This window comes from Eleutherodactylus coqui, chromosome 12 (genome assembly GCF_035609145.1).
Source record: "Eleutherodactylus coqui strain aEleCoq1 chromosome 12, aEleCoq1.hap1, whole genome shotgun sequence".
Classification (NCBI taxonomy): Eukaryota; Metazoa; Chordata; class Amphibia; order Anura; family Eleutherodactylidae; genus Eleutherodactylus; species Eleutherodactylus coqui.
In genome coordinates this window covers 25,748,238-25,771,202 of record NC_089848.1, presented here as the reverse complement: position 1 = coordinate 25,771,202, position 22,965 = coordinate 25,748,238, and the positions used below count along the sequence as shown (strand labels likewise).

The window sequence follows — 22,965 nt, the reverse complement described above, 5'->3', positions numbered from 1 at the left end:
GTAAACAGGCAGTTGTTCATCTATGAACAACTGCCTGTTCACTGTGAATGGAGGATGGCGGGCCCGAATGATCCTCGACCGACTCCACCTCCATTCAGTATCTTTCCTGTGTAAAAGCACAGGAGCGATTATCCCTGGGACGACCTGTTGGGCATCTGTGCCCAACAGGTGATCCAGTGTGAAAGGACCCTTGGAGTCTTACATAGTAACATAGTATGTAAGACCAAAAAAAGACATATGTCATCCAGTTCAGCCTATTACCCTCCAATGTTGATCCAGAGGAAGGCAACCCCCCCTACCAATGAGGTAGAAGCCAATTTTCCTAATTTAAGGCGAAATCTAGGTAAGTGGGGGAAGGTAGAACTTCAGTGAAAGGACGTGCACCCCATAGCACAGAAATCAGTAGTGAGCAGGAAGCTGTTGGTAGTGTATGAAGCAGAAGAACAGAACCTCGCAACAGAAGACAGGAACTTGAAGGTCCTACATTCAACCGTAGAAAATGGGAGAAACTGGATAATAAATTCCACTGGGACCTCTCAGGGAGCTTTGTGCCAAGGAGGACAGCAGATAGAGAGAAGAAGAGAGACTCGGTCATGTAGGAGCCTCAGAGATAGGTGGAGGTCACCACTGATAACAAGCCTGCTTCAACTGTTGATGTCAAGGGGTATTTCCATTTCATCAATCAACATTCATTGTATCCAATACGTGGAATGGAGCAGCTCACCAATTTGCATCCTTTGCTCAAAATGCAGCATTGTACAGTGATATCTTCTCTTTTTCTAATTCATATTGTCCACTTGGTTGTCAAGCAGACCGACCATCACCCGGCCACCGCTCTGCAATTCATCTCAGAAGCCCTTCTGGGAAGGTCAACCGATCTCTGTTTACAGAGCTTATCAGGGCTGTCAGTGTGCTCTTAGGGTCCTTTTATATGGGATGATTGTTGGGTGCTAAAGTACACAGCAGGAATGATTGCTCAGTGAATAGGGGTGGCACAGGTCATGGATCTCTTCCAGTTGCCCGCCTTCATTCACAGTAAACAGGCAGTCATTCCCAGATGAACGACTGCCTATGTACATGGGTTTGATCGTTGCTACAAATTATTGTTCATTATTCAGTCACTATTAGCATTTACAGTGAACAATTATAGTTTAGATTCCCACGATCCCACAAGAATCTGAACGATAGTCATTCTGTGTAAAAGGACCCTAAAGACCTATTTACACGCAAAGGCAATCTTTCAAACGATTGATTAATAGACAGTTTGAGCGCTCATTTTGCATAAAATATTAATGGACACTAATTCCCATTAACATTTCATCATCTTCATTTGCATGTGGAAGGGCCTCTGGGAGCTGTTTACAGAGCTCAGCATGTGGTCGGTCTGGGCTCTGCACAGAGCTCCATTGTTCTCGCAAGGGCTGTCGGCAGAATACAATGTAATCTCCGACTCCCATGGAGAACACAGCTTGCGGACCCTGCTATCTCTCTCCAGCTGAAAGATAGATTTTAAGCTCACCTTTAAATCATTGTGAAGACAAAAAGTGAACAATGGCAGTGTTTACACGCATTGGTGATCGCTCATATGCCATCATTTGGAAAAATATTTTGAACGATCATTGTTGCATGTAAATGGGTCTTTAGTGTCTGTTAGTTCTGTGTAAATGACAGAGATAACAGTCCATATGTAGAGCCTGTACCCTCTGCATCAAACTAAGGCCTACTGGACGAGTCGGATTCCGCATGCGGGAGCCCGTAGTGGAATCCAGACCTGGCCACAGCCGGCGTCCGTGTGTACCTGTCACTTTTCTTCTTTATCTGTACTGCAGATGGCTGCAGCGAGCCATCGTCAGACATGCGCAGTACAGATTTTTTTTTTAAATGTTTCTTTTTCCTGCGCCGTTGCTAGGCGAAGATGTGGGTACCCGCGACCTATTCTCAAAGTCAATTGTGGATGAATCGTGGGTCGGACAGCTTTCATTGACTTCAATAGAAGCCGTCCATGTGGAATCCGCAATGAAATAGAACAAGCTGCGATTTTTTTTTCTCTGCTCAATGAAATCGCAATTGGTTTCCGCGAATGTTTAGGAAAAAGCGATTTTACATAGCGTGTTACAAACAGTATTCGCTGCGGATCCGCTGTGCAGACGCCGAATGCAGATTCCGCAACGCAAATCTATTCATGTGCAGGCGGCCTAAATCATTAATCTGTTTTCCTCTCTTTGGACTTTTAATTATTCATTCGGAGTACACACTGCCACACCAACTACACTAGGAAAATAGTAAACAGCTAGTGTAGTGACCCGGAGGGGCCTACAAGGTAGTCAAATAGTTGGCAAGTTCTAGATACCTCTCTATGAGCTCCTAGGGAGATATAAGAGGCATGCTGCAGAGGAAAGACATTGTCTTCCCCTGAATATCGGGCTTAAGCTAGTCTGCCCAGCAACCGCTCATTTCTGATTGGCTGTCATCTTCTAAATTCCCTGATTGGAGGAGGGTGCAAAAAGAAAAAACAACTCTCAGCTCTCCAACGGTATAATATAGTCAAAGAATAGAGTAACCAAATAGGGAACTTACTTCACAGGGGTGCCCGAGTACCAGGCACCCCCCAATCCCAGGCAGCGCTGGGTAATGTGATCCTGTATATATATATATATATATATATATATATATATATATATATATCTGTGTGTATTCTTATTTTTCATTGTACTTGAAAAAGGCCTATGTTGCAGAGACCGAAACGCGTTGTACTAATAAAGCTGTGGAAATTGGAAAATCTGCGCCTTAGCGAATTCTATATGCTGCCTGGCATTGGGGGCAGCAGCTACAAAGTTACCGGAGGTTGGGAGTTGAAGAAAAGTGACAGGAACAGGCCACAGTGAGGAGCCGGAGAACAGTAAAAGGACTTCTCAAGAGTGAGTGTAGCCTGCTCCTGTGCAACTAGGAGACAGTGAGAGAACAGTCAACCCTGCTCTAGTCCCTCCATACATCCACAAATAACCATCCAGAACAATCCCCAGATAACTTAGATTGGCGGGCTCATTAGCATATTTAATGGTGCTCGTTACTCGAACGAGCATCAAGCAGTGTTTGACCCCGCCCCAGTTTTTGGCTCCTCCACGCTGTGACATGCTTCTTTTGGCCCCTCCCCGCCGCAACGCAGCGTGCGTCATTGGCAAATTTTTTGTCTGGCAGGCAGGGGAGAGAGAGAGAGACGAACATAGGGGGAAAAAAAAAAAGCTCGGCACCCGGCGTCCCACATACAAAAATGTTCGAGTCTCCCATTGTAGTCAATTGGGTTCATTACTCGAGTAGAGCTCTCAAATTTTACGAAAAGCTCGACTGGAATAACGCGGACCCGAGCATTTGGGTGCTCGCTCATCTCTACTGGCGAACCAACATTGAGGCATACTCGATAATCGGGCTGCGTAAAAGTTCTTTAACTTCGTCCCTAAGATTGATTTTACTATACCATTTTGATAGAGGTTCCCTCCAGTCCCATGAATATCAGGGCTATTAACAGCCTCACCAGGATCTTATTTTTTATAAGTACTTTTCAGAATAATATCTTTACCTTCAAAGGTTAAATAAACTCCCAGATGTCAATTTTATAAAATTAAAGGGGTTGTCAGTTTAGTGGCCAACCACACTTCAATAGGACTAACTGGATTAAAATCATAAACTGAAATACACTTACCCCTCCGTGTCCGCCGGTACTTAGCACTGCAGCCTCGCTGTGGTCCCAGTGATTGCTGTGACAGATGATGTCACAGGAAAACAGGTGAATGCTGCAGCCCATGAGAGGCTGCATCATCATGTCTCTAAACAGCTGTCATCATGGTGCTCAGGATGTAAGCACCGATACCAGGAGAATGAGCGGTGACACTGCAGCCTCTCATTGGCTGCAGTGGTCACATGGTTTCCTGTGACATCATCTGTTATAACAATCACCAGGATCACAGTGGGGCTGCAGAGCTTGACCCCGGCGGCCGGCCGTAAGTATATCTCAATGTATTATTTTAATGCAGGCATCCCTATCATAGTGGGGTTTTCTGATAAGCCTTCAACCCTTACATGAGTTCCTTGTTAATGACATACCAAGTTCTGCGATTAGATAAAGCCTTTATACAGATAGGATGCTGCAATGACTGCTAGTTTTCATTTGCCAGCTGTACTTGCACATGGCCAGTAATCTGTTCATATAGTAAAAATGAAACGTTTCATCTGGCATGCATACCAGATCCTTTGCTTCTAGCAGTGGTTACCAGCTGGCTATTGAGTAGGAATGTATTAAACTTGCACACGACAAACCCTTGACTTACTCTGCTGTGTTAATAGGCTGTATGTGTCCTAATATTAACCCCTTAAACTAGCTTCACGCGGACGGACTGCAATACACAGTGAAGAGAACCCATTCATTTCAATGTGTTTGTTCACATGTATGTATTTTGCCTGCACATTTCAGCCGCGCAAAAAAAGATAGAAGTTGCTCCATTTTCTTGCATATTTGTGCACCAAAGGTTCCTATAGAAGTCAATGGGGTTGCGCAATATGCAAGGAGATGAGACATTGCATAATTGTACAGGCAGCTATAAAAGCAATAGGAAATAGGACTCCAGGCACGGTAGAGATTTTGACAGGTACTACCTGATTCACCCGAATAATGCCTATGGGTGTAGATATGGAGGTTCTAATAATAATGGTGGAGCAGGGGCCAAGTTTATGGGATACAGCCTGTGATGAATATAAAGACTGGGTGGCCCAGGGTGTCATTGATAAAAGGTGGGGCAATGCTACATTGCAGCAGTGCAAACAATCCTGTATTTTTTCTTTACTTTCTTTTGCCATGTAATGTCTCTGAAGTACCTTTAGCAGGTTCTGAGTCCTAGCAGGACATCTGCAAGGCACACACTGTTTTATATCCCTGGCCTGGCACTCTTTATGACACTTTTTAGTTGGAGTCAGCTTTAATTTTTCACATTACTTCCAGAAGTTGGGGCACTTGTAATGGAAACAAACACCTGTACAATGCACCTGTATGCTGATTATTTGGGGCTGGCCTACTACAAACTTTTTTAACTGCAAAGCACTTTTTTCTTACATTGCTTACAGTGTTCACGTTGCCTGCAGTCCTTTTGTTTTTTTGGTGGTAAGGTAAAGAACCTTTCTCCTTTATTTTATTGTATATACTGAGCAATGTATTTTTCAACTATATAGTGAATGATGCCATGATAAGTTGGCGTTTGGCCAGGGATCACTTTTGCCGCACCAAGAGGTCTTATAAATATTTCCAACTGCTGCTGTTTCTCAGAAGGGTGGTAGACACAGCCCCGTAAATGCTTTACATCTTGTATTCATTTCAGGGTTTTCATTGTCATTGTTTAAAGTTCGCTTAGTTGATTATTCACCATGTGACATAATTTGCCATAGAAAAAGGTGAAATTTGTCCAATAGTTAATATGTGTCCCTGGTAAAATGTCCCATTGGTAGGCTTTGGCCTTTTCTGGTGAACAAAACTGAACATTGTGTGGAGCAAGTGACAGTGGGCTGGGCCAATGTGGGCCTTCATGTGTCCTATAAGTAACCATAGAAAGAGGATGTAAATTGACTCCAAATGTGGTCAACATTCTATAGACTAATTGCACTTAATGCCCACCAGGTTTGGGCCATGAAAAACAGACTAGTACTTACCTGTGTTTTTTCACTTTATAGAACTATATCTGTTGCCTGTTTTGAACTTTGCTAATACAGCAAACACTCTAAAAACCTTTTTGATTACAGAGTTCATTTTCTTCTATTTTAGGACATTTGATAACTTTATGGATGAGGACATTGAGGAAGGGGATGGAACTGACCCTGCTGCCATCTTTTCTTTGTTGTCCAGTACTCCGGAAACACAAGAATCTTCCAGGGAGTAGTCACAGCCCTCAGCATCAGCACCAAGCCAGCAAAGACCAGCTGCTTCTCAGCCTCCTGGATTGCAAGTGGACCATAATGTCCTTGAGTTCTGGAGAGGTGAGAGGGCTGGGCCAACCATTACATACAGTGTGCCCCCATTTACCTGCAGCAACCATTTTGGATGGCTGAAAGCCAGGACCAGAACTGAGAGATTAGATGAATGACAGAGAAGTGCAGGTAATATATCTTCAACCACTCTGGTCCCGGGACAGAGAGTCGTTTTAACATTGGGCAGCAGGGGTATTCTGGTGAAAGTTTTATGCTTCATAAAGTGGTAACAAGTAGTTTTGCAATGTAATGTGATAACTTGTTTTACAAAGTGGCAGAGATATGTCTCTACTTGTGCCCCTCCGCTGGGTGGTCCATTGGTATCCAGTGGTTACGACCTGTATGCTCTGCTGTTTTACCGGTCAGGCATGCTCAGTGCCTTCACATTCTGTAATAATGACACAGTTTGTACAGTCGTGAATTTGCACTCTTGAGTAACTGGCAATGGGGCATTGCGGGAGATGAAGTTCTTGCACTCTTTGGTGGCCTATTTAAATAATGATGTGGAAATCTAAAATGGAATGAAAAACAGCGGTGGCAGAAATGCTACTGGAGTCCAGTGTGATGAGTTAGATGGATATTTGGAATAATGCCAAGAAATGGAAATGTTACGAAATTTTGAATATTTTGCCCCGTCTCCAGAATACCGCTTTAATTATTTTTGTGTTTTATTACAGACAAAACAGAGGAAATATGTCCTTCTTATAATCATAAAATCAGACAAAAAAGTTTTGGACAAGGAGGTTAAAGGAGGATTTGAGGAACACCAATTACCTACAACACATCTGCCTGGTGAAGTCCTCGCAGTGGGGATCTCATCTTGAATGATATTGAGGGATTTTGATCATTAAAAATGCTGACATCTTCTACACATCTTGATGATCAGCCTGAGGCCGCTCCCGCATGGGCGTATTGTCATTGCCCGGTACGCAATGCCTATTGATTTCTATAGGGCCGCTCACACCTGCAGCATAACCTATCTTGGCGTGGATTACACGCACATACATGCCAATATAGTGCATCAAGATCGGTGGCACTAAGCAAGTACATGGTATTGCATGCTACTTATGGCCGTTTGATGCCCGGCTTGATTGTTGGAGTTGGTAAGAAAGTTTGGGCTGTTTCTAGCAATCCTAAAACTGACAGGAGATCTTTTATACTTTAGTAAGAAAGATCGCTCATTTTCCATGGTGCCGCTTGAGTTATGTGGAACTTTTTGGAGCTTAGATTTCGTCATTAGTTGCAATCAGAACAGACTGCCATTCTTCTGGAACACTAAAGTAACTTACCTAAACCTACTTTTAATAATTTTAAATACATTGTGCCTCCTGGTATCTCAGCACACAAATGGAATGCTTATGTGCTTAACCATGCTGTTGTAGAAAGTGTAAATTGGTCCCAATTGCACACAGAACATTCAAGGTCAAAAGCAAACGTGCTTAATAATCTTTTCTCCCCAAATATATAGCTGTACAATACAGTTTTTCAAATGAATGATGGCAATAGTCAGGTCGCCGGATTTCATGTTAATGTTACATTTTTGCAATGACTTGTCTGAGTTGCAATGAAGTCATAAACTAATGGAGCGACAGGAGCGATGTCCTACATTCATCATCAGCTTTTATTTACATTGAGCAATCATTTCAGTTTCTCCCCGTCTGCTAACAATCTCCGTCTCATCTGTTCCTCTGTCTCTCTGCCCTCCTTTGTCTATATTTTTGTAGGGTGGAATTACCCTCAGGGTATTGTGGAAAGAAGTATCATGTTAAAAGCAATAAAGCCAAACTTTCAAGCTGTACAGTAATGAGGTTATTAGAGTACAAGAGCGGGGATCATATAAAAAGTGAAACATAAATGCTATCATTACGGAGGAACATTATTAAGCAGCAATTTTTGATAATTATTATTAATATGGCATTAAAAGTAAATGCAGCAACTTATTATTCTCCAAGGAAGAGGTAAACAAGTGCAGGACTAGTATTCTCAAAGCATCGCATAGAGCTATTGAGAATGCTTATTATAATGCTCTTTGGGTCTTCAGTAGAGATGAGCGAACGTACTCGTCCGAGCTTGATATTCGTGCGAATATTAGGGTGTTCGGGATGCTCGTTACTCGTAACGAGTACCACGCGGTGTTACGGTTACTTTCAGTTTCCTCTCTGAGACGTTAGCGCGCTTTTCTGGCCAATTGAAAGACAGGGAAGGCATTACAACTTCCCCCTGTGACGTTCAAGCCCTATACCACCCCCCTGCTGTGAGTGGCTGGGGAGATCAGATGTCACCCGAGTATAAAAATCGGCCCCTCCCGCGGCTCGGCTCAGATGCCTTGTGAGTTAGCTGAGGGAAAGTGCTGCTGCTGGTGCTGCTGTAGGGAGAGTGTTAGGAGTTAGTGTAGGCTTCAAGAACCCCAACGGTCCTTCTCAGGGCCACATCTAATAGTGTGCAGTACTGTGTTAGCACTGTATTTTTTATTTTTTTTTCAAAATTGGATCTGCAGAGCATTGCGCCCTGCAATAGGGACAGAAGTGGTGGTTAGGCAGGGAGAGTGTTAGCAGTGAGTGTAGGCTTCAAGAACCCCAACGGTCCTTTCTAGGGCCACATCTATCCGTGTGCAGTACTGTCCAGGCTGCTGTTAGCAGTGTTGCATATTTTTTTTTTTCTCAAAACCAGCTGTGCAGACCATTGCACCCGGCATTAATACTACAGGGATAGAATTGTGTAGGCAGGGCCAGAAGACATACATTATTCATTGAATAGACGCAGTGTGGCTTGTCCTTTGAAAAACAAGGGAAAAAATTCTATTTCGCCTGCCTCTGACAGTCCTCAGGGCTCTGGGTACGTGTGTGCTGCATGCAGAACGTTAAAAAAAATCAGACGCAGCCAGCTACGTTTTACTGCAGGCTTGCGCCAATTTTTTTCCTGCATGGGAAATCCCTGATCTGCTGGAGCGAATAACTTTGCATCACTGCAGTTCTCTGACACATTTGCAGGGCCACAACACAGTTATTAAACTTAGTAGTATTCATTGAATACACGCAGTGTGGCTTGTCCTTTGAAAAACAAGGGAAAAAATTCTATTTTGGCTGCAGGCTTGCGCCAATTTCTTTCCTGCATGGGAAATCCCTGATCTGCTGGAGCGAATAACTTTGCATCACTGCAGTTCTCTGACACATTTGCAGGGCCACAACACAGTTATTAAACTTAGTAGTATTCATTGAATACACGCAGTGTGGCTTGTCCTTTGAAAAACAAGGGAAAAAATTCTATTTCGCCTGCCTCTGACAGTCCTCAGGGCTCTGGGTACGTGTGTGCTGCGTGCAGAACGTTAAAAAAAATCAGACGCAGCCAGCTACGTTTTACTGCAGGCTTGCGCCAATTTTTTTCCTGCATGGGAAATCCCTGATCTGCTGGAGCGAATAACTTTGCATCACTGCAGTTCTCTGACACATTTGCAGGGCCACAACACAGTTATTAAACTTAGTAGTATTCATTGAATACACGCAGTGTGGCTTGTCCTTTGAAAAACAAGGGAAAAAATTCTATTTTGGCTGCAGGCTTGCGCCAATTTCTTTCCTGCATGGGAAATCCCTGATCTGCTGGAGCGAATAACTTTGCATCACTGCAATTCTCTGACACATTTGCAGGGCCACAACACAGTTATTAAACTTAGTAGTATTCATTGAATACACGCAGTGTGGCTTGTCCTTTGAAAAACAAGGGAAAAAATTCTATTTTGGCTGCAGGAAATCAAATCACTGGGAAATCAAATCACTGGTAATACACCATGCTGAGGGGTAGGGGTAGGCCTATAGGACGTGGACGCGGGCGAGGACGCGGAGGCCCAAGTCAGGGTGTGGGCACAGGCCGAGCCAGTGCGGTGGCCAGGGGTAGAGGCAGGGCCAGACCGAATAATCCACCAACTGTTTCCCAAAGCGCCCCCTCGCGCCATGCCACCCTGCACAGGTCAAGGTGCTCTACGGTGTGGCAGTTTTTCACAGAGACGCCTGACGACCGACGAACAGTGGTGTGCAACCTTTGTCGCGCCAAGATCAGCTGGGGAGGCACCACCAACAGCATGCGCAGGCATTTGATGGCCAAGCACCCCACAAGGTGGGACGATGCCCGTTCACCGCCTCCGGTTTGCACCACTGCCTCTCCCCCTGTGCCCCAACCTGCCACTGAGATCCAACCCCCCTCTGAGGACACAGGCACTACCGTCTCCTGGCCTGCACCCACACCCTCACCTCCGCTGTCCTCGGCCCCATCCAGCAATGTCTCTCAGCGTAGCGTCCAGACGTCGCTAGCGCCACAGTTTGAGCGCAAGCGCAAGTACGACGCCACGCACCCGCACGCTCAAGCGTTAAACGTGCACATTGCAAAATTGATCAGCCTAGAGATGCTGCCGTATAGGCTTGTGGAAACGGAGGCTTTCAAAAGCATGATGGCGGCGGCGGCCCCGCGCTACTCGGTTCCCAGTCGCCACTACTTTTACCGATGTGCCGTCCCAGGCCTGCACGACCACGTCTCTCGCAACATTGTACGCGCCCTCACCAACGCGGTTACTGCCAAGGTCCACTTAACAACAGACACGTGGACAAGCACAGGCGGGCTGGGCCACTATATCTCCCTGACGGCACATTGGGTGAATTTAGTGGAGGCTGGGACAGAGTCACAGCCTGGGACCGCTCACGTCCTACCCACCCCCAGAATTGCGGGCCACAGCTCGGTGGTGGTATCTGCGGCGGTGTATGCTTCCTCCACTAAAGCACCTTCCTCCTCCTCCTCCTCCAACGCAACCTCTGTCTCGCAATCAAGATGTGTCAGCAGCACGTCGCCAGCAGTCGGTGTCACGCGGCGTGGCAGCACAGCGGTGGGCAAGCGTCAGCAGGCCGTGCTGAAACTACTCAGCTTAGGAGACAAGAGGCACACGTCCCACGAACTGCTGCAGGGTCTGACAGAGCAGACCGACCGCTGGCTTGCGCCGCTGAGCCTCCAACCGGGCATGGTCGTGTGTGACAACGGCCGTAAGCTGGTGGCGGCTCTGCAGCTCGGCAGCCTCACGCACGTGCCATGCCTGGCCCATGTCTTTAATTTGGTGGTTCAGCGCTTTCTGAAAAGCTACCCCCACTTGTCATACCTGCTCAGAAAGGTGCGCCAGCTCTGCGCACATTTCCGCAAATCCCACACGCACGCTGCCACCCTGCGGACACTGCAACATCGGTTTAATCTGCCAGTGCACCGACTGCTGTGCGACGTGCCCACACAGTGGAACTCTACGCTCCACATGTTGGCCAGACTCTATGAGCAGCGTAGAGCTATAGTGGAATACCAACTCCAACTTGCGTGGCGCAGTGTGAGTCAGCCTCCTCAATTATTTACAGAAGAGTGGCCCTGGTTGGCAGCCATCTGCCAGGTCCTTGGAAAATTTGAGGAGTCTACCCAGGTGGTGAGCGGCGATGCTGCAATCATTAGCGTCACCATTCCTCTGCTATGCATCTTGAGAAGTTCCCTGCAAAGCATAAAGGCAGACGCTTTGCGCTCGGAAACAGAGCCGGGGGAAGACAGTATGTCGCTGGATAGTCAGAGCACCCTCCTGTCTATATCTCAGCGCGTTCAGGAGGAGGAGGAGGAGCATGAGGAGGATGAGGAGGAGGGGGAAGAGACAGCTTGGCCCACTGCTGACGGTACCCATGCTGCTTGCCTGTCATCCTTTCAGCGTGTATGGCCTGAGGAGGAAGAGGAGGAGGAGGAGGATCCTGGCACACATGGCTGACTTCATGTTAGGATGCCTTTCTCGTGACCCTCGCGTTACACGCATTCTGGCCACTACGGATTACTGGGTGTACACACTGCTCGACCCACGGTATAAGGAGAGCCTTTGCACTCTCATTCCCGAAGAGGAAAGGGGTTCGAGAATGATGCTATACCACAGGGCGCTGGTGGACAAACTGATGGTAAACTTCCCATCCGACAGCGCTAGTGGCAGAAGGCGCAGTTCCGAGGGCCAGGAAGCAGGGGAGGCGCAGAGATCATGCAGCATGTACAGCGCAGGCAGGGGAACATTCTCCAAGGCCTTTGCCAGCTTTATGGCTCCCCAGCAAGACTGTGTCACCGCTCCCCAGTCAAGGCTGAGTCTGCGGGAGCACTGTAAAAGGATGGTGAGGGAGTACGTAGCCGATCGCACAACCGTCCTCTGTGACGCCTCTGCCACCTACAACTACTGGGTGTCGAAGCTGGACACGTGGCCTGAACTCGCGCTGTATGCCCTGGAGGTGCTTGCTTGTCCTGCGGCTAGCGTCTTGTCAGAGAGTGTGTTTAGTGTGGCTGGGAAAATCATCACGGATAAGCGTACCCACCTGTCAACCGACAGTGCCGACAGGCTTACACTCATCAAGATGAACAAAGCCTGGATTTCCCCAGACTTCTCTTCTGCACCAGCGGACAGCAGCGATACATAAGCAATACGTATTATGCACCCGCGGATGGAAGCTATGTTCTCTCTCACCATCCAAAACGGGGACATTTCTGCTTCATCAATCTGTGTCTAATATTCCTCCTCCTCCTCCTGCTCCTCCTGAAACCTCATGTAATCATGCTGAACGGGCAATTTTTCTTAGGGCCACAAGGCTCACTCATCTAATTTTTCTAAACAATTTTTATATGTTTCAATGCTCTTAAAAGCGTTGAAACTTTAACTTGAACCAATTTTTAGTTAAACTGGGCTGCCTCCAGGCCTAGTTACCACTTAAGCCACATTAACCAAAGCGATTAATGGGTTTCACCTGCCATCTTGGTTGGGCATGGCCAATTTTTACTGAGGTACATTAGTACTGTTGGTACACCAATGTTTTGGGGCCCTCACCTACAGTGTAATCATAGCAATTTGTATGTTCTTCGCCTGCACTCATGGTACAGAAGTGTGTGTGAGGTTGGCCTACACTTTAGCTACATAAATGTAACTTGGGGCTTGGCTATACTGCAGCTACTGAAATGGAACTAAGACTGCGCTCCCACTATACTGCTGCTTCGGAATTGTTCCTGGGGCCTGTGTAGGCTGCTACAATGACTTAAATGGAACTAAGACTATGCTCCTCCTATACTGCTGCTTCGGAATTGTTCCTGGGGCCTGTGTAGGCTGCTACTATTACTGAAATGGAACGAAGACTGCGCTCCCACTATACTGCTGCTTCGGAATTATTACTGGGGCCTGTGTAGACTGCTACTATTACTGAAATGGAACTAAGACTGTGCTCCCCCTATAGTGCTGCTAGTGATATGTTAGTGGGGCCTGTCGCTAATGCTACGGCTGAAATGTTACTAATTCTGGGCTCTGCCTATACCGCTGCTATTGGTATGTCTCTGGGGTGTGGAAACAGAGGCTTCCCAAAGACATGATGGCGGCGAGGCCATTTCCCACCAACGCTGTTACTGTTAAGGTGCATATAACCACGGACACGTGGAGAGGACACATAGTGCCTCCAAAACATCCCCCGCCATGGCCCACTTAATCCTGGCCACATTCCGAAAACCAACAAAATAAAACCATGCTACTAGGTCCGCAGTCACCACCACATTACCACCAACGCGGTTACTGTTAAGGTACATATTACCAGTCTGACTGGGGCATGCAGTGTTGGCCGGAGCCCACCTGCATTAAGCATGACATTACTACCTCAGCTGTGTTGGGCAATGCAATGGGATATTTCTATGTACCGCCGGTGGCTTCCTGGCACCCACCCATGCTGTGGGTCCACAGGGAATTATAAATGCATCTGTTTCCACTTGTAAAGAACCCCAGTCTGACTGGGGCATGCAGTGTGGGCCGAAGCCCACCTGCATTAAGCACGACATTACTACCTCAGCTGTGTTGGGCAATGCAATGGGATATTTTTGTGTATCGCCGGTGGGTTCCAGGGAGCCACCCATGCTGTCGGTCGACAGGGACTTCACAATAGGGAGTTGTACCTGCCTGTGTCTATGAATTAAAAATCCCGGTCTGACTGGGGCATGCAGAGACACCTTGACAGAATGAATAGTGTGTGGCACATAGGTTCCCCATTGCTATGCCCACGTGTGCAGCTCCTGATGGCGGTGGCACAGGATTCTATTTCTCATTGCTTCTGTACAGCATTGTGGGCTATCGCCCCGCCCCTTTTAAAGAGGGTCGCTGCCTAGCCGTGACAACCCTCTGCAGTGTGTGCCTGCGGTTCCTCCTCATGGCAGACGCACTTCTAAATAGACATGAGGGTGGTGTGGCATGAGGGCAGCTGAAGGCTGCGCAGGGACACTTTGGTGTGCGCTGTGGGGGGGAGGGGGGGCGGTTGGGCAGCATGTAACCCAGGAGAAGTGGCAGTGGAGTGTCATGCAGGCAGTGATTGTGCTTTGTTGGAGGTAGTGTGGTGCTTAGCAAAGGTATGCCATGCTAATGAGGGCTTTTAAGAAGTAAAAGTTTTTGGGAGGGGGGGGGGGGGCCCACTCTTGCCGCTATTGTGGCTTAATAGTGGGACCTGTGAACTTGAGATGCAGCCCAACATGTAGCCCCTCGCCTGCCCTATCCGTTGCTGTGTCGTTCCCATCACTTTCTTGAATTGCCCAGATTTTCACACAAGGAAACCTTAGCGAGTATCGGCGAAATACAAAAATGCTCGGGTTGCCCATTGACTTCAATGGGGTTCGTTACTCAAAACGAACCCTCGAACATCGCGAAAAGTTCGTCCCGAGTAACGAGCACCCGAGCATTTTGGTGCTCGCTCATCTCTAGTCTTCAGTATAAGGGCTCCTTCAGATGCAGAAACGCTCGCCATAGCGTGGCTTTTTGCGCTGTGAAGGTCGCGCTATCGTACGAGTACCTGCGCTGTTTACTGTACTTTAAAGTCCCTGGTGTTTTCGATTTCCTTGCAAAATTGTGCAGTTCTTGGCACAATTGCACGGGATTGGGTGCACATTTGCGCACCCCCATAGACTACCATGGTACCCTTGGTGCACAAAAGCGCATTAAAATATAGCATGTCGCTTTCTTGTTTTGCTCACACGAAATGCGCTTGCCAAAGTCTGGAGTATGCTGTACAAATCTCCCATGTGCATGGTATTTCTATTTTTGAGATAGAGGAGCAAACAGATTTTTGGGAATGCAAACTTCAGTTATGGACACTTCTCGTCCAGAGATGTCAACCTGGAAGAGCCCATCACAGGGTGATAGTCAAGCAGAAAGTCATAGTACAATGAGAGTGGCCTTACCAATGTTTATTTATAAAAGGGCTAAATATATTCAGACCCTCGTTATTAATATCAATCCCTAGATCAGACCCCTAAATTAATTTCAGGCCACAAACCCTCTAAATATATTCAGATTCCTTCAGACTGCAGAACAGACCTCTTGAAAATATTCAGACCCCTAACTTAATTCAGACCCCAGACCAGATCATCTACATATATTTGGATCCCAGACCCCCCTATATTAGTTTCAGACCCTAGAGCAGACCTTTAACTTTACTTTGTTTGGCTCTAGACCCTGCTACAATGGGTCTTGACTATCCATCAGGACGTTGTGTCCACCTCAGGCCGGATGGAATCAAGACCCAGTGAAAGAATGCCCAGAGCCGAACAAGAGCTAGAAATGAGGAGGGTAAGTATACAGGCCACTACTTATTGGATTAATACAACATATTATGACTGATTTAGTCTTTTTCTGCTGCGCCTGGCACTATTTCAGGCTTTCCTCCCTGGCAATAGGGTGAAAACTATATGTCACAGGGTGACTGGATGAGGGAGGCAATAAAGAGAGTCACTCCTAGTGAAACTGGTTAGTTGACATATTTGCTAGTCCCAGCCACTAGACTACACTATGTCTCAGGCCAGGTGACCTGGCATAGAGATGCCCCTGAATTATTTCCCATGGTGTTGCCCTTACACAGCATATTCTGGACAGTGGATGATTTTTATAGTAGTGTCTACCCAGTTGTGCCCACACAGTATTGGCCAACTAGTACTGTCAGCCACTTACTAAAGGCTACATGGTAGTAACAGTATTCAGTTGTTTCCCTCTGGGTTCCTTCCTACAGATTCTGTGACCAGCACAGGTGATGATGTGACTAACACTTGGGGCACTGTGGCTAATCTCAGGAGCGTTGTAGTTGACTGGGTGGGTCACTATAGTTGCATTGAGGAGTCCTGTGACTGACAGTGGAGCACTGTGGCTGAATCTAGAGGTGTTGTGGCTGTCATTGATATATTGGCATTGTGACTTACACTGGGGACACTGTGGGACTTGGTATGTATGGAAAGCAATAGCATATCTTATGCAATAAGATTCATAAAGAGGGACACTTCTTTAGTGTCCAATAGACTGAGGACAGTGACCAGCAAGAGCAGATTGTGTGGATCTTTTTAGATTTTGTATCTCTTGCAATGCCGTAGTGACCAACTGCAGCGAATTGTGTTGTGACTAGGTGCAGAAGATTGTCCTCTCGCTTGGATTGGATGATTTACACCCAGGAGCTCTCAAAGAGTTGAGTTGCATTATTTATCACCCTTGTTATATTTAGAGATTATTTAATGATTAACACAGTGCTAATGAAACAGTGCAAAACAAATATGTCTACATGCAGTGGAACCATCAGACTATTATTAGGCTCAGCGGTCAGAGTCGAAAGTGAAGGGTTTGTTTTTTTAAATATACATTGTGACATCGAAATAAAAAAAAAAAACAGTAAAAGTTAAAAAAAATATATGCTTAAAGGGGCTGAGATGTTTTTCTCCTATAAACTCACCTCTCCCCACTCCTTGTTGTGTCTTGTGCCACAGCTAGGTCCTTGCTCCCAGTGTTTGTTTACAGGCTGAAGTCCCGTCTGTTTACAAAATTTCACCGGCTGCTGCAGCCAATGACAGAGCTTAGCACTCGATCACTGAGCTCTGCCATTGGCTGCAGTAGTCTGGGATGTCCCATAAACGGACTGGAGAAGCCTGTAAATGTGACATCCTAGGGAGACCCAGACTGATGACATGGGATACATCAAGGAGAGGTAAGTATATACCTATTTGTTGTTTTATTGTAGGGGGAGCCGTATTTTATATGGAAAAAAAAAAATCAGGCAACCCCTATAAAATAAAAACTTAACCTAAATAATAAGTCCTTTTCTAATGGCACATCCCCTTTAAGAGACTGTTAGTAGACTACATACAGGAATTTTGAAGGACAGGAATTATCAAACAAAATTGAATTTGTTTTTATGAGGAGGTCTGGACACAATGACAACCCCAGCTATAAGCGGTTCTATCCCGGGACCGCTATTATTCAACTTTATTTTCTAAATTATTTATAAACTGTATAGAAATGGGATTCTCTGGGAAGAGGAAAAAGGTTCATTCTCTAGCATCAAAAATGCTTCTTTACGCTAAGAGCTGTAAAGCTGCGAAATACTACTTGTCAGAATCTGCTTTCAGCAAACAGTATCTTTTTTTCGAATAAGACTTAAATGATTCCTTGAAACAGAACAACAAAAATACGTAAATACATAAAATACATTTTTGAATGCTAATCCAGTTTGATTGCCAGTCAGGAAGAAATTTTATCACTTATGGCAAATTGGGTAATTTTGCTGAATGTATATGGTTTGAGGTGCTTTTTGACTGGATTAAAATGGATTTTAACGATATGTCGATGAAATTTTGAGATATCTATATTAGCTAATTTTGTTAAACGCTTTGATACAGGATGATGACATGAAGAGTGATTATGGGTCCGCATTTAGAAATGATCTTCTGTGATAGGACACAACGTCGGTGGCACAAAGATGTACATTGTTGGTGTATAGCAGGCTATGTACACCATATATGGGATTTATTTGACTCAACCATGTGAGTACTTAAAGCAGGGAAATTGATAGCAGACTACAGATGAAAAGTCTTTATAACCTTTCACTTTTTTATATTTTACTATGTTTTGGCCTTGTGCAAATTAAAAAACATCAAGTTTCTTCTCATCATTCTTCACTCAATACCCCATAATGAGCACACCTGGTTTTTGCAGACCTAATGCTTTGAATTAAGGCCAAAACGTTCAATCTTGATTTCATCAGAACAGAGAATCGTGCTTCTTACAGCCTGAAAGTCCTTTAGGTGCTTTTTGGCAAACTTTAGGTGTCTCTTGGCTAAGGAGAGTCTTTTTTTGGCCACTGTACCATAAAGCCCAGATTGGTGGAGTGCTGATTGATAGTTGACCTTCTTAAAGTTTCGCCCATCTGCAAACAGGATCTTTGGAGCTCAGCAAGAGTGACCATTGGGTTTTTGGTCAGCTCTCTTACCAAGGCTCTTCTCCCCTGATTACTTAGTTTGGTGGGTTGGCAAGCTTTAGGAAGAGTCCTGGTTTAAGGAGGCCACTGTGCTCTTGGGAACTTTCAATGCAGCAGATATATTTTTGGAACCTTCTCCAGATCTGTGCCTCCACACAATTCTGTCTCTGAGCTCTACAGGCAGTTCTTTCCTCCTCATTGCTTGGTTTTGGCTCCGATATGCATTGTGAGCTATAAGTTCTTATATAGATAGGGATTTGTCTTTTAAAATTACATCCAATCAACTGAATTTGCCACAGGTGACTCCAATGAAACAGTAGAAACATCACAAAGAGGATCAAGAGAAATAGGAGGCCTACAGAGCTAAATTTCAAGTGTCATACTAAAGGGTCTCAACACCTATATCAATGCAAAATGCTAGTTTTCCATTTTTTTATATTACAAGGATTTCTAATGTGTTTTCATTTTGTCATTATGGGGTATTGACTGCAGATGGGGAAACCCTGATTTTTTTTATATGCACAAGGCCACAACATAACAAGATAAAAAAGGTGGAAGGGCCTGATAACTTTCCAAAGGCGTTGTAGGTCTCTCTTCACCTTTTGCAGCCATGACAGAAGCAATGTAGCTGTCAGAATGGCTGTTCTACCACTTCTGCTTACACTACGTATGACTTAAAACCTCAGCATTAGGATCAACCATTCTCTACTCTGCATCCATGACTTGCTAATACAGGCAATATGGGTATTACATTCTAGGCTGTGATACATAGATGTGATAATATTTTATCGGAACTGCAGCATTCAGCAGAAATTGGACACCCACCCTTCAATGTCACTGCTGTTAATGGAGGTCAGAAACACTATCTTTTCTTCTTAGGGAGAGCACTGTACACTGATGAAGGGCAAAAACCCTGAAACAGCTGTATGTACATGGAGTCTGGCTTTGCTTTTAATTCCCAGTCATTGTTACAAGGCTTGTATAAAAAGTCTGACTTTGGCTTGAAGGAATGCTGCCTTCCAATAGGTGGCACTGTAGAGGTTTTATTCCATCTCCCTTATTTGCATATTACCCAGAGAAGCGTGCGTGGCCATTTGAGTCTCCTCACTCACAGTCTAAGTGCTCTCCCTAAGCAGAAAGATAGTGTATCTGACCCCTGTCCCAGGCCTCATACTAGCAAAGTCAGACTCCTACTGTACACTGATAAAGGGCAAAAACCCTGAAACAGCTGTCTGTGCATGGAGTCTGGCTTTGCTGTTAATTCCCAGTCATTGTTACAAGGCTTGTATAAAAAGTCTGACTTTGGCTTGAAGAAATGCTGTCTTGCAATAGGTGGCACTGTAGAGGTTTTATTCCATCTCCCTTATTTGCTGTTAATGGCCAAACATTGGTTGCATTCTACAGCTCCTTTATTTCCTGTATGTAATAATAATAATCTTTATTTATATAGCGCCAACATTTTCCGCAGCGCTTACAAGACAGGGGGAACAGAAACAAGATCACGGTTACATGAAGTAATCAATTGATGGAAACAGTAGGGGTGAGGGTCCTGCTCCAACGAGCTTACATACTACAAATAATGGGGTGATGCAGAAGGTAAAGGAGCTGGAGAGTGTGGGATGCTATACACATAGACAATGGTGAAACTGAGCCGTAAATTGGCTGAATCGGTATGACTGCAGGGGGCAGTTGATGATGCCTAGCAGGGATTTAAATCAGTAGGACAGGGAGCAAATTATCAGGGGGAGTACAGAGGGGTTTCGTTTAGGGGATACAGTATGCTTTTCTGAAGAGGTGCGTTTTTAGAGCACGCCTGTGAGTCAGGAATTGCCCCGATAGTTTTAGGTAGCGCGTTCCAGAGGACTAGTGCTGCTCTGTAGAAGTCTTGGAGGCAGAAATGAGAGGTTCTAGTTAGGGGGGGGCGCTTAATCTGATTTTGTTAGCAGAGCGGAGGGTGTGGGCTGGGTGGTGGATTGAGATGAGGGAAGCAATATAGGGCAGTGCGGTACTATAGAGAGATTTCTGGATGAGGGTAGTGAGTTTGAATTGTTGTTACGTCCACCTGGCACACTAAAGCAACATTCCTCAGACTGGACAGAAGCATGTCCATTTAAAACCCGCAACTAGACATATAGTATTTGCACTTACAAACTACACCTCTCCAGGCAAGAAGGAAGGACCCCTGTCCCTTACTAATTAGGGAAAGTGGGGAACCCCTGTCCAAAAGAACAGACATACCACACACGCCACTGCTCACACCAACATACCAGGTTGTGCATACAACATATAACGGGAACCCCACCCAGAGCTCACATGCCTACAGATGGTAAACCATGGTCAGTCCAAGTGTCCTCACACCACAGGGAAAGAGTCAGCCACCATGCCAACATAGGGAACAGTGTCAGGCATCACCCATCTAACACACACATAAGACATCAGATGCCTGGAGGCCACACCTGTCAAAGGGAAGGGAAGAGCGGGTCTGTATTTAATACAGACAAGTACTACAAGTGTCCAGACCGTCTTCAGAGAAGGAGAGAGACACTTCAGACTAGCATGCACACACCAGCTCTGAGTGGGATGAACAGTGATACATAAAACACTAAAAGGACCAGCAATCTCTCACAAAAGTTTGCTGGTATTTATCTGCCACAGCCAAGGGGGATTGGCAGGTGGAAAATACCACACCCAGTCAGCTCAATTAACCCCTACCTGTGCAGGTGTACACAAGGAAACCTGTAGAACCACAGATCCCAGACACACAACCTTAACAATTGAATTCTATATTTGCCGGGCAGCCGGTGCAGTGGCTGGCACAGGGCAGAGGCATCCAAGTAGCGGCTGGACAGGAAGATGAGCCTGGCTGCTTCATTCAGGATGGCTTGCAGAGGGTAGAGTTTGGTGCAGGGGAGGCCGATCAGCAATGAGTTGCAATAATCAAGCCGAGAGTGGATGAGGGCAACAGTGAGCGTTTTTAGCGTGTCGTCCGGTGAGAAAGGGATGGAGTCTTGTGATGTTCTTGCGATGAATGTATTAAGCTACTGTTAGAACATTAGAGGAAAAAGGTTTTCTGCCACTGCTGTCTTCCCAAAGCTTGCTGCCTTTGACCATATGGTACTTATTATATGCTATGACTCTTTCTGACAGTATCTGCCTACAAAGTTATAGTATTCTACATCCATCCCTATAGTCCAACAGGTCCATTTTTTGTGTGAAAGATTCAAGTTAAAGAAGTTATTATGCAATTACTTAGTTTATGATATACTCATCCTGGAGCTTTTGCTCTATGTTTGTCTTTCTCATCATTTTTATAGAACAACATAAAGAAATGTTTCCGTTAATGTTACCATCGCTCTCATTGGGATTTTCATGTCATCACTTGCCTTCAATACGGTTTCAGTTTTTTTTTTTTGGACTGGTAGAATAGCATAGTGTTCTAACCAGTACAAATGGAAACTCGACGCATCCTATTAAAGTCAATGATATCCATTAGGATCCTATGGGTATCCCTGTTTGCTGCGTTAAAAAGAATCCATCATCAGTCCGTCAAGAACAGAATGCCAGTGTAAATACAGCCACATACTATTCCACATTTTAGGAGATACATGTTAAAAGGGGAGATTTATTTTAAGTGCTTAAACCATATGTTCAATAAAGTCATCCAAACAGGAAACAATAAAGGACAGTGACTGGAACTATGGAGGAATTCTCTTTGAAAATTTAATGGAATTAAAGTAATTGCTTGTAAACTATTTTTTAGTATTAAAATAATAAAAGCAAAATAACAAAATGAAAAACATACTCACATATTCTCACATTTTCTGCCTCAGGCAGTAGAATGGCAAGGATCACCCTTGAGTCCCAATAATGAGTAGAAATTGTATGACTACTGATCAGATATTGAGTCGGAAAGTAGGAATTTGTATTTTTCTGTTATTAATATGAATATGTTAAACTTAAACAGAAGTAAACTGTGGTGAGCACAAACTCGTGGCTCAGTAGAAATATCATTTATGTCAAAGCTTCATTTTTTCTCTCTCTGTATTAACTATTATACTTCATTCGTCATTTTAAACAAACTTCCAACATGTAATAGAGGCTTGTCAGATGAAATGATTGGTGTTGGGAATAGATTCGGTTTTGGTATCTTGGATTTTTCTTCCTCCAAGTATAACATTGTTGATTTGTACTAAAGTTCTACTTTTTTCTTATCTGCCCATAGAGCATTTCCCCAGAAGCATTGTGGAACATCAGATGGTCTCAGGCAAACAAGAAATGGGCCACAATGTTTGTTACTGGACAACAGCGTCTTTCTCTATCAACACAACTCCTTTTCAGTATTTTCCCAATAGTAACATAGTTCGTAAGGCCGAATGAAGACAATGTCTATCTAGTCCAGCCTGTCTATCCTCCTGTGTTGTTGATCCAGAGGAAGGCAAAAGCCCCCAAGAGCAAAAGTCAAATAGCCCTTTTGAGGAAAAAATTCCTTCCCGACTCCCTAATGGCAATCAGACTGTTCCCTGGATCAACCCCTAATAGTTCCTACCTGCCTGTATACCGTGGATTAACAATTAACCTAAGATTTATAACCTATAATATCCTTCCTCTCCAGAAAGACATCAAGTCCCCTTTTAAAGTCCTCTATAGATTTTGCCATCACCACATC

General features: G+C 45.0%; 1 long non-coding RNA gene across 1 annotated transcript; it reads left to right on the top strand.

Annotated features, from left to right (window-relative positions):
* Positions 1–5,810: 5,810 nt before the first annotated feature.
* LOC136586707 (uncharacterized) lies at positions 5,811–22,696 on the top strand. The gene is made up of 3 exons (XR_010787327.1): positions 5,811–6,138; positions 6,687–6,934; positions 22,522–22,696. It is a non-coding gene; the product is annotated as an uncharacterized lncRNA (long non-coding RNA).
* Positions 22,697–22,965: the final 269 nt, after the last annotated feature.